Below are 13,280 nucleotides of genomic sequence, written 5' to 3' on the forward strand. Positions count from 1 at the left end.
AACCAATTCTGCATAGAACACTGAAAGCCAAAGAACTACTGATGATAGGGAAGAAAATGGTAATGCAAACTTGCCCATAAGATCTGTGTAATGAAAAAGGGGTGTGACAAGGCCCTTGATGTTGAGAAGATGTAGAGCAATGAACATTAGAATGAGACTTGAGTATCAACGAACCTTAATCATACCAAATCACAAGGATGACCGATGCCTTATATTGATCTGCATCAATCTATATGTGAAACAGTAACATTCACATAGCGCTAAACGACTTTGACACATATGATAGGTTAAAAGTATAAAGTAACCAATCTAGTAATTCTTGACGACCACAAGTAGATCTAAGGCTGAACACGGTGACCATGCTAAGAAATGGGCCAAGCATCTTTGATAAAGGTAAAAAAAAGAAAATCAAAGGAGAATCACTAGAAAATTTGTATAAACTACCCCTAATAGATTTCATATAGACTAGACATTGGAAAATAAAATGCTCCTCAAACTCACCATTTTGGAGGAGAAGAAACGCGGAAAATTCTTTTACTTTGTAAAATATGGTGATTTATCTCAACACAAAGCTAATAGGAGCACACCCACAAATATCCAAGGGGAATCCTCATTCCATGAGTTCAATGATGTTGAAGATAAGTGGATTGAACAATGGTCCCATCAACAATCTAGCAAGCTAGATGTGCCGACAGTAAATATCCATTCTAATGGATCAATTGAGCATCTCTTTCCATGCAATAAAGTGATAAGGACATAAGGAGTACCTGAAAGAAGTAAGCATGTTCAAAGCAATGTCAATAGACTAGAAGAACAAACAAACTGAACCAGCAACACTGATGTCCAGGGGATCTAAAGAAGCAATCTCCTCCAAGGAACACTGTGCCAAAAAAGGGCATCTCCCACACGACAAAGCAAAACAACCCATGAATCTACGCCAATGTATAAACCAATTGAGCAAATATATTCTTGAGACAAAAGATTTAAGCAGCAAATTTGATGCTAACAATATAATGAAGAATCGCTTATTTGCATTGAACCATATGTTTAAGCATAATCATCTAAACTCTCTCAACCCAAGCCCAATCATAAGAATGCAAGTTATGGCCCCAAACCTTAGAACTATACAAGTTGCAGACTTAATCATTATGTCGAAGATTAACATCTTCAAAGGGATATGCTAGAAATATACCTAAAAAAAATGGTGCTCAAGGGAAAAGAGCCAGACATTTCCCTTGCAAAGATGAGACTAAGGAAAATTGAAAAGAAAGGCGACCCATAAAATTAGTTGTTATTTGCACACGGCACCCATTATAGAGAAATGAAACCTAGAAAGAGAATCCTTGGTGGCATTGGAGACGAATACTATAGTTTTAATAAGGTTGACCACAAGGTAAAAAAGATCACAAAAATCAAATAGTGCATCAAGTTGTCTCTACACTCGTTGAGAAAATTGAGAGGATGATGATGTCATAAACAAACTGTAAAATAGCAATCAACACATCTTGAAGTGGGAAACCATTGTCTACATGGGTGCATTGTCTACGAAAATCTTCAAGCTAATCAATATAGATACCAAAGTGGGTTAGTGAGAAAGGGTAACTCTACTTAGCTCTAATAGAACTCTAGTTGAAGTCAAAAAGGCCATCAGTCTAGAAACATCAAACAAATCTCTCATAGAGGTACTGTTATCAATGAAGCCTGCACCCTTTGCTTAAGCTGTGAACTTCAACTGCCTATTGAAACATGGGAACACTTCGAGGTTGTGGGTAACCTGAAGACTGAAGTGGACCTCCAGAGTAAGCTGGTTCTTTTCAAATTCTTCACCTAAACTAACAATTTCTTCAGGGAAAAGAGTGAGGAGGAGAACATATGAAACTAAAATCTAAACCTAAGGTGATGCACCAGATGATATGTTGAAAGTCAAATAAGCAAATGATACACAGTATAATAGTGATAATGAAGCTCTTTTACACTAACCAACAACCCATAATCTCTGCATCAATATTTCATAAGAAGGCTGGATAATCACAGTCCTAAGAGGAAAAAACTCCTCCTTTCACAACCTAAGACTGATAATTACTGAAAAACACAACTTATGACCTGCAATAGTATATGTATTTCTGTACAAGGCATCAACAGAAAGTGCAATTTTAAGGGAGGCAAAAGCCAACCACAAAGAACTGCCTAACACTAAAGACACACAATAACAGAAAAAATGAGAAGGTACAAGCTATTATCCCTGCCAAAAAGGTATCACCAAGCTTTATTATTCCTGAAAATGTGTTACAAAAACATTCCCTCTTGCAGAAAGAACTCAGAAATTACAGTCTGCCAAAAAAATGAATGAAGAAGAACCCTTACAATGAAAAAGGAAGGTAGTATATATGCTCTCCAAAAAGTAGATAATGAATAATAAATCCCACCTCCTCTTGGGCGAGCAGAAACAAAAAACCCCTTTTAAAAGACCTAAAACATGTCTGAAAGGGAGAAACTTGGGCCAAAGGTCAAGCCAACCCATGCTACAACCATAAAAAGCTCCTAAATGCATCATAAATGGCCCCAAAATATCTCCTGACAGGCCTGCAAGCCTTCATTAATGCCAAAAATGTCTCTTTGACTTTAACAATAAATGAAAAAGATAATATCCTATAAAGTGATCTAAAATTTATCATGTAATTTAAATATATGTTTTGCTTTATGTTTATATTTCAAAATTAAAATACTATCAGCTTAATGAGGAAAAATAATTTAATAAAGTGACTTAAAATTATCACTTTAATAAATGTTATTTTCACTTCATTTAATAGTATTTTAATTTTACAGTGTAAAATTAAAACAAAACAAATGTTTGATTTATGTGATAAATTTTTAGATTACTTTAATTAATATTATCTTTTTCAAAAATATAAAATCTACCTAGACTCCTCATAAAAAAAAGAAAATTTATTGACTTATAAATGTCACTTAATAAATTTTAATTTTATTAAAAATAAAATATTGACATTTATAAGTCACTTAATAAATTTTACAAAGGAACACATAAGTCATTTTAATGACCCCCCAAGGCATTTCCACGAGGCTATTAGAGATGGAGAAAGAAAAATAAAACAAAGGCAAAAAATAAAAATGCCAATGTAATTCATCGATGCATACTTAGGGGATCTCTCAACCCTAAAAACCTCATTTTATCATTCGATATTTCAATCTTCCCTTTGCTGCTGCATGAGAATAGGGTTTGATGAGAAAAAAGAAGGGCACTTTGGTTATTGCTGGCCGCCATAGATGGATCTTTGTGGAAATCGCAGAAGTGAAAGGCGTATTTTCGTGAAAACCGAGTCCTTTGAGTGTTGCCATGAGAGTTATGCCATCTTCGTTGATTCTAGACGAACTGGGGCATCTCTTGTGGACGCCATTTTCTGCACATTCCTTGTAGATTCTGGGCGAACTGGGGTTGCCGCGAGGGTTTTGCTTACATTCCAAGGGTTTTTTGAAATTCTAGAAATGATTTGAAGATTTCCAGGTGCATATTTCAGGCACTTCAGTTTCGATTTTTTGCTGTAGCGTGATCTTCTAGCTGGGCATGATTTTCTGTTGTTAATGATTTTCTGGGCATAGTTTTTGACTGCAATCTAAATGTATTACCGCCTTACTGCCTTTTTCCTCTTCTGGCTTGCTTCTAGTTTGCTACTTTCACTAGAAATTCGACCTCCATTTTGCTGATAGAAGGAGATTTTGGGCCATTTTGGTTTATTGCTTTGACTGGTTTTATTGCATATTTTCATTTCTGAAAGTCGATTTTCTTCAAAAATATCTTCCATAAAACTGAAGAATATTTAGACTTTTTGCACTCAAAAATCTTCTGAAAGAAAAACCCAACTGGAACCATAACAAGCAACCTGTATGCCATAATTTTGCAGACATATTCTCGAAAATTTGTTTCGAGTTAAACACTGAAACCTTGCACTTTCTTTTTCTTTTTAATTTTTCCTTAGCAAAGCTCAGAACTATGAATGAATGGCTGCTTCAGGCGATTCTCTTTTTCCATGTTACAAACAAAATTCGATTTTTCTCCATTTACTTGGAAAATGACTATAAAAAAAAACTTGCTGCCGGATGTATCCTTGTCATTGTGTATCTCCTGCAGGTCATGGGTTTTATTTTTCTGCACATCCTTGTCTGATAGTATAAATTGGGCATTTCACTTGGAAAAAGACTGCTGTTGGTTTCTCTTACCACTGGGAAAGCTACTTGGAAAGGAGCTGCATGCTTATTTAAATCTTCTACAATCTGATTCATGGCTGTCATTAGTGATCTCTTTCTGGACTATTGTTATTACCTGACTGTTTTACCAGTCCCATATGACTGTAGTTAATCATTTCCTCTTTGACTGCACTCTGTTTTTGAATTTTCTCTTACATCACTGTGACTGAGTGATTACTGAACTATCTCTCATGCATTTATGTGCAAAACGAACCCTAGCTTGATTTGAAATGAAAGAGAAGATGTAATCCAAAAAATTTCAGGCTTTTATCGAAAATTTGCATCTTACATTTCAATATGACTGACTGTATGCATTGCTTTCTTTCTTGTTTCATAGCATTGGCTGCTGTCAATAATTTGTTTACTGTGCATTTGGCCTTTCAGACTGTCAATTTTCTGGCGATCGTCATCTTTGTATCTATGGCTTATATTGTTCACCATATGTATCCTTTTCCTCACATTTTGAGACTGTCCTGAAGCTGCATGAAGATATCCTAAACAATGACCCTTGAAAAATATCAATACCACCACTTGGCTGCGCATGCTTACTCTCTACCTTGAGTATATCATTTGGTGTCTCCAACATCCAATTTATTACAGATCTCTTGTATTGCTTTTTTAGTGAGCTGGTCATGAACTTGTTGAGGGACTGTCATTGCTTTGGGCTATGGATATTCTTGGGGTTGCAACTATGTTTTCCATATTTATAGTGAATGCTATCACTGCTGTCATTTTACTGAGCCTCCTTAAATGTCTCACTTCTATCATTGGGCTGATATATAAAGCTTTACCATGACTGTACTTGAAAGCATTTATGATTGTGTTTTATTTTAAAAGGCTGTTGGTGCTACCCTTTGACTGCACTGTAACCTCTTTATCTTGCTGCTGTTTGACTGTAAAAATTGACTGCTACCTTTTGACAAAGATCTTATTGATGTTATGGCTTTGACCTCTAGAAATGTAGCCTTCTGGAACACTGTGATGGCATCTCTCTGATATTGGCACATTAAATGATAAGCTTTACTTCTTAACTACAGTTATCATGATGATCATGCAATCTTCCTTTTGCTCTTGTGCGATGGTCTCCGTGAATGAGTGCCCCTCGCTTATGACAGTATGCTGGTGCTGACATTTAGGACTCTCATGTTCCTATCAGCCTAATGCCATGAGCGACATGCACTCCTTTATTGTAACCACCGTAGGAGACAGGTAAGGATTGTTTCACTGATGTCATAATAATCTGTCCCTAATGTCATACATGCTCAACTCAACCCTCGTGGGAGCCCATTTTTCCCACATGCACATATTTCATTGAAGTAATCAGCGATAAAACTTTACCTATATCTGCACATTGGACAAATTGTTAGACAAAAATTATGAATTTTCAGATATGTTTCCTGTTGTTTCCGATACGTACAATGATTTGACTGGTATAATGCATTGTAGGAGTGGATTGTGCATGCATTGATGATATATATGCAAGGATATGGTCTCCCGAGCTCTAATGCAATTCTCTTATCTTCTTGCAGACACTTGGAGCAACAGGGGACCTCTGCAAAGGAGCTAGATATGAAGCTACTCAACTGCGGGGGGTTCGTCATTATGAGGCAATGACGGATCCCTTATCTTTGTTTATATTTTATTTTTTACATGCATCATTTTCTTGTATAATGCATCATAGGTAGTCATTCCCACGGCTTGTGTGGGAGCATCTCATTTAACATTTATGAATAAAGAGATGCTTTTTCAAATATGCAATGTTGTATAGTTCTTGATTGGTTGTGAACACTTGCATTTACTTGGAAATCTTTTAGCATTCTATAGTATCTCTTGGCAAAACACAAACAACAAACATGTTCCCTTAAAACTATAAAACTTGACCAACTCCACCTGATTGAGCTAGAGAATGAAAATGGGTAACATTACTGGCGACATCTGCATGGTGCTTGCCTGCTAAGTACCCAGACCAGCTGCCTAAAGCCTATCAATTGGGCACAGAGTCACTCACCCTGACAAAACTTTCTGAAACTCATTCACTTGCACTACTGAAACTCAGATTCAGACTGAAACTTCTTCTGATAACACATCCCTACAAAAAAATGTTGGGAGCTATCCCAATTCTATGAGGCAGATATGTATGATGTGTGATAGTGAAATCATGTATTCACTGTTTCATATGGTAGGTATCTTCTTCATAGAACTGTGGTAACTTACAGCAGCCTTACCTCCGCAAAAAACTAAAACAACTAACAACTAACTGCGCACAAAGCGCTTAGGGAAAACAAAACAGCAACTAACCAACTGTGCAGCAGCACTTATTCAGCACCAAAAACCTACTCTATTATATACAAGCTGTAATCATACCTCAAAAGCAATGCTTGAGGTGAATCCCGTTGACTGGGATTGGCTCCATATTGCCGTCCAGCTTGGAGAGATGGAAAGCGTTGTGTTGTTTACATTCAGAAATAATGTAAGGCCCGCTCCAAAATGCATTGAACTTGGAATGTTTTCCAGGCTTGCTTTTGAGGGTGTCCCATTTCAGCACCACATCTCCCTCCTGGAAGCTTCTTGGAGATGCTCATTTGTCAAAAGATCGCTTCATCTGAGCTTGATGCTGCTCTATCTTGTTCATAGCATCATTTCTAGTCTCTTCTAGCTCAAATAACTGAGCTAATCTCACTGTTAAGGGCCTTCCTCTAGTGTGTCCAACTGATTTGCTAAGTCAAGTGCTTGAAGCTCGAATGATATAGGAAGCCTTGCTTCCCTACCATAGACCAGCATAAAAGGTGACTGTCCCGTGGACCTTTTTGGGGTGATCCTATCAGCCCATAAGGCTGATTTTAACTAAGTATGCCAAATCCGTTGGTTACCCTCCATGGTCTTCTTTATGATCCTAACCAATTTTTTATTGGTTGATTTTGCCTGGCCATTGCCTTGCGAATAGTAATTGGAGGATGTATTTAGGTAGATCCCTTTCTTGATGGCCCAATCAGAAATTTTAAGACCAACAAAAGCGAGGCCATTGTCTGAAATGATGGACTCAAGAATTCCAAATCTGGCAATCAGATCCTCGTAAAAATTTAAAACAGCAGTCTCATTTGCCTCTTTGAGTGCCACTGCTTCAGTCCATTTGGTGAAATAGTCAGTGGTTGTAAGTATCCACTTATGGCCAACACTGGATGAAGGGTTTATCACCCCAATAAAGTCCAAACCCCACCTCATGAAGGGTTGTTCCACCTGGATTGGCTGCAAAGGTAAAGCTGCCAATCCCATTTTTCCAGCAAAAGGGGCACATTCTTTGCACTTTCTAACCCGTACATGCGCATCTCTAAATAATGTGGGCCAATAATAGCCACCTTTCATCACTTTAAGAGTTGTTGCTCTTGGTGAAAAATGGCCTCTAGCTGATCCCTCATGAAAATCATGCAGCACTTTACTTACTTGGTCAAGCCCAATGCATCTCAGCAATACACCATTAAAATCTTTATGGAACAAGATGCCATTAAGAAGTGCATAAGGTATGGACTGCATTCTGAAATACCTTCTTTTAGCTCTGTCCAACAGCTTAGGACACTCACCAGTTCACAGAAAATGTGCCATTTCCTGCACCCAATCAGCAGTAGGAGTCAAAACCTCTGCTTGCTCGTCACCCTGCAGTGTTAGAACAGCCTCTTGTTCATGCTTTGGTGAGCTAGAAACGCCATCAGCAAGCTGTTCGCACAAACCTTTGCCTCTAACCAGCTTGGTAACCTGAATTTTGACGTCATATTCCATCACCTTGGTTACCCAACCAGCCCTCTTGTCATTGAGATCCTTACTCAATAGAAACTCTTTTACGCTCGGGTGAGCAACCATTAGATTAATGCTATTATTAGACAGCATGTGTTTGAATTTCTTCAAACTCCTGATAATAGCAAGCACATGTTTTTCTACAAAAGTGTACCTTAGCTTGTAATCTTTCAATGATTGGCTGAAGAAGGCTAAAGGTTGTTCCAAGCCTTCATCGTTTTGTTGTACCAACATAGCTGAGATAGAATCTACATTACCATATGCGTACAAAGTGAAATCCTTAGAAAAATCAGGATTTAGAAGTGTAGGAGCAGCAGCCAATGCTTCTTTAATTAGTTCAAAACTTCTCTTGCCCTCCTTGGTCCAACTATAAGACATATTCTTCCTCAACATAGCAGTTAGAGGATTTAGCAAATCTGCAATATCAGGGATAAATCTTCTGACAAAATTAATCCTTCCTATGAAGCTTTGCAGACCTTTCTTGTGAGCTGGTAAAGGCCAAAATGGCACTTATCCTCTCAGGATCAATGGTAATACCGTGCTTGGAGACCACGTAACCAAGCAATATGCCCTCATAGACAACAAATATACACTTTTGGGGATTAAGAGACACCCCAAATTCTCTGCACCTCTCGAAGATTAGCTTCAAATGGTTTAGATGATCCTTTGCTTCCTTCGAGAACACTGTGATATCATCTAAATAAACCAGCACTATTTTATACATTAAACCTTGAAACGCCATATCCATGGCTCGCTGGAAAGTTGCCCCTGCATTGGATAACCCAAAAGGCATCTTCCTATAGGCCATAGTACCCCATTTGGTAGTAAAAGATGTCTTATATTGGTCCTCCTCTTTGACTAAAATCTGGTTATAACCAGAAAAACCATCTAGTAGAGAAAACATTTCAAAACCTGCATCTACTTACAGAATCTGCTCCATAGAAGGTAGAGGATAATGGTCTTTTAGTGAGGCTCGGTTAAGGTCTCTAAAATCTACACAGAGCCTGATTTCACCATTTTTCTTTCTTACAGGAACTAAGTTTGAAACCCATGAAGTATGCTTGATGGGAAAAACTATAGCACTCTCAATCAACTTGTCTAATTCCTTTTTCATCGAGGGCTCCAATTTGGGATTTAATGGTCTCTGTAAATAATGTAAATAATGAGAATATCAAAAATAATGTTTATGGTGAAAAGTGGATAACAACAATATTGAAAGGCTAAATGAATTCAACCACAAAACCCTAGCCTAACAACAACAAAGATCCACCATAACATATGAAGATTACCTAAGACAATGCAAATCAAATGAAATCACAAAGATTATACCATCACATGTCTAATAGGGTTTGGATCTCCATTCTTCCTATCTCCATTGATCTTGCTTGATATATTTGCTCTCAGATTTTATGTGTGCACAAGAGCTCAACAAAGAACGGAAATGTGGTTGCAAATAGGCTTGATCGCATATGAAAGTTTGAAAGCGTAGTCGGGGGTTGATAATGAAGGAAGCATCTCCTTATATACAAGACACTATAAAAAATGGAGGGATAAGATTAAGATGTAAAAGATAAATGGTCAGCTATGATTAGAGGGTAGGTAAAGAAAATAAGAAAATAATGAGAGGGTTGGTAGTGTATGAATTAAGAGATGAACGACATGTGTCATGGGTAGAAGAGGTTAATGAATTAATTAAATAAATAAAGATTTATTTAATTAATAGAAGAAGTGGGATCAATTAAATAAATAAAAGTATTTATTTAATTTAAAAAAGGATAATTTAAATAAATAAGTGTATTTATTTAAATGAGAAATAAGACTAGAAGAGGGTAAATGAATTAATTAAATAAGTAAAGATTTATTCAATTAATAGAAGAATTAGGCTAAAATAATTAAATAAATAAAGATATTTATTTAACTAGACTGGACAATTTTAGGTGTCTACAAATACCAATGCCCCACAGATTCTTGAATAGCAGATGTGTCATGTCCCCTCCAAGTCAGCCAACTAGGACACTATCAATCCATAGACAAAAGTGTTTATTAACACTCTATTCTCTAAATAGATTTAGAGATTAATAAGATAAAATTAAAACTATTGTTTAAAATTAATACCTGAATTCTCTTTTTTGAGCCGACTTAGAATTTAAATTCAAAATTTTCTCTTTTTTAGCCTGACCTGGGGTTTTTAGCACCAAAATACGATAAGGTATAAAGGCAGGCATGGGCTCTTTTGAGAGCATCTTACACATAACATCTTCCATTCATTTTTACAATCAATCACTGTCTATGAGGACGAAAACCCTCAACAGCACAACCCTCGGTGAGGACGCAAACCTGCATCATAATGCAAATTCATTCCTTTGTTATACCAGTGCTAAAACTTCAGTCATTCCATGTGATGATCTTACAAATTGGAAGAAGGATAGAGTAGGTTACAAATCCATTCACCCATTCATTGCTATCAACGAACTACAATCTGAGTCCCTTAAGCAGCACCACCTAAGTCAATCACACCCAGATCTATCCCAGGCACAGCAGAGTCAAAATATCAACAACGAGGGCAATCTAGTAATGCAAGAAGACAAGGAAAAGGAGAATCTAGCACAATGCAGAACATTGATTACAGCCAAAGTATGAGGGGAATAGGAGATTCCGTGAGAGGTGAAGAGAATTTCCAAAGAGGAAGAAGAGGAGGTTTTATTGGAACATCTACAAGTGCAAAGAAGCTAATCACAACAACATTTGAGTATCGACAGGCACAACAGAACACAATGGAGGAATTAGTGATTAGAAAAATCATTTTGCACAAGCAGATAAAGCGTGTGGCTTCACCCAAGCATATGAAAGAACCAAAACAAGGGAAATAGTAAATGTTGAGGAGAATATTGTTGAAACCAAAAAAGGAGAATCAAGAACCAATACAAAGAAGGAATTTTAGGACTATATGTAAGTCAGGTTGAAAAGGCTGCAAAGTTATTATAGACAGCGAAGTATGGACTATTTGATCTCTCAAGAAATGGTAGAAAATCTTAGATTGAGGAAATTAAGCACCCCAACCCATACAAGGTTATGTGGTTATAGAAAAGATACCAAATGTTGGTAAGTGAGCAGTGCTTAGTTAATTTTCAGATTGGTAATCATAAAAATGAAATTAGATGTAATGTAGTGCCCATGGACACTTGTCATGTCGTATTGGGTAGACCATGGCAATATGATAGGAATGCAGTACTTGATGGAAGGATGGATATATATACCATTGTAAATTGTAAATGGAAGGAAAACAGTATACTTTGAATTCATTAAAGGATAAGGAAGAAGAAGTGGACAGACGTCCAAGATTATGCCGAAAAGAAGTTTACAAAGAATATGAGAAAAGAGAGGGCAGGTTATTCATTTCTTCCAAATTCTATGGGACTTGAGGCAGTGGAAAAGTTTGAAGAAATTCCATTGGAAGTGAAGGAGATATTGGAAGATATGCAAAATACTTCATAAAATAATTACCAAATGGGTTGCCACTAATGAGAAGAATTAGTCAACACATGGATTTGATTCCAAGAGTTAGTTTATCAAACAAGGCAGCATACTAGATGGCACTCATGGAAAATAAGGAGGAGAAAAGGCAAGTTCAAGAGCTATTGGACAAACGACTGATAAGGGAAAGCTTGAACCCTTATGTTGTTCCAATAATGTTAGCACCTAAAAGGATGGAGAATGGTTTTTGAGTGTAGATTTGAGGGAAATAGATAAGATAACAATAACGTATAGCTTTCCACCACCATGTCTGGATGATTTGATGGATTGTCTACGTGGAGCTGATTACTTCGCAAAAATTGATTTGAAAAGTGGCTATCATCAAATATAGATTAGAGAAGGGAATCAGTGGACAACGGCATTTAAGAAAAAGGACAGATCATACAAATAGCTGGTAATGTTGTTTGGGTTAACCACTGCTTCGAGCACCTTCATGATGTTGATGAACAACGTGTTGAAATCATTTCTTGGTAAGTTTGAAATTGTCTATTTAGATGATGTTTTGACATTTAGTAAAACAAAGAAGCATTAATGCATTTGATGTTAGTGTTGCAGAAGGTGAAAGAAAAGAAGTTGTTGATCAATATTAAAATGGCAGTTTTACATTGGGGCTTGTCATTTCACAAGATGGTTTATCGATGGATCTGTAAAGAACTGTTGCGGAATGGCCATCACCTACCAGTATGCTTGAAGCAAGAAGTTTCATGGACTAGCAAGCATCTACAAGAAATTTATCAGAAATTTTCATAGTATTTGCACACCTAAACAATCAAGGGTGGTAAGGAGTTTAAGTGGACAACTACAACAGAGAGAAGTTTTCAGTTATTGAAAAAGCAAGTGACCAAACAACCAGTACTAGCATTGTGAAATTTCAAAAAAACATTCCAAGTGGATTTTGATGCAAGTGGGACAGCTATAAGAGGATTTTTGAGTCAAGAGGGTAGTCCATTGCCTATTTCAACAAAAATAAAATGAAGCCAAAAGAAGGTATTTGGTGTAAGACCAAGAATTTCATGCAATTATTCAAGCACTCAAGAAGTGGAGGCACTACTTGCTACCCAACGAGTTTGTTATGTTTACGAATCATTATGCATCGCAGTTTATAAACAACCAAGGTAAGTTAAACCAAAGACAAAACGGATTGAATTCCTTTAAAGTTACTAATTTTTTAATCCATAGGAGTGGTAAGTCAAATATGGCAAATAGGGCAACCGATGCTTTAAGTAGTAGGAGTCCCTTGCTAAATGAGATGAGGGTGAAAGTTGTTTGTTTTGATAGTATGAGAGAACTATATGAGGAAGATTCAAATTAGAGCCATGGACAGCACATAAGAATCCCATTGAAAGGATAGAACTCCATGGCTGGGGTATTTCTAAAAGGTCTTATTGTTTAAAGGACGGGCTGTGTATACCACAAGGTTCAAAGAGAGAAAACTTGCTTAGAGAAAAAGATAGTGAAGGCCTTGCAAGGCATTTCAAAGTTATAAAACATTGGCATGATTGTGTAACGATTATTGTTGGCTAGTGCAAAGTTATAGAGTTTGCTAGCAAGCAAAAGGAAAAAGTCAAAATACAGGGTTAAATTAGACATTGCCAATATTGGAGAAACTGTGGAACTTCTAATCATGTGCTTTATGTTATGACTGCCAAGAATACAGAAGGAAATGACCATGTTTTTGTTGTAGTTGATAAATT

At 36.8% G+C, this 13,280-nt stretch overlaps 1 protein-coding gene across 1 annotated transcript in view; it reads right to left on the reverse strand.

Moving 5' to 3' along the window:
• Nucleotides 1-13,280, reverse strand: part of LOC131036093 (acetylornithine deacetylase) — a 132,145-nt gene that overhangs the window by 75,771 nt on the left and 43,094 nt on the right. The gene's annotated exons all lie outside the window — the stretch shown is intronic.

This window comes from Cryptomeria japonica, chromosome 4, assembly GCF_030272615.1.
Source record: "Cryptomeria japonica chromosome 4, Sugi_1.0, whole genome shotgun sequence".
Taxonomy (NCBI): domain Eukaryota; kingdom Viridiplantae; phylum Streptophyta; class Pinopsida; order Cupressales; family Cupressaceae; genus Cryptomeria; species Cryptomeria japonica.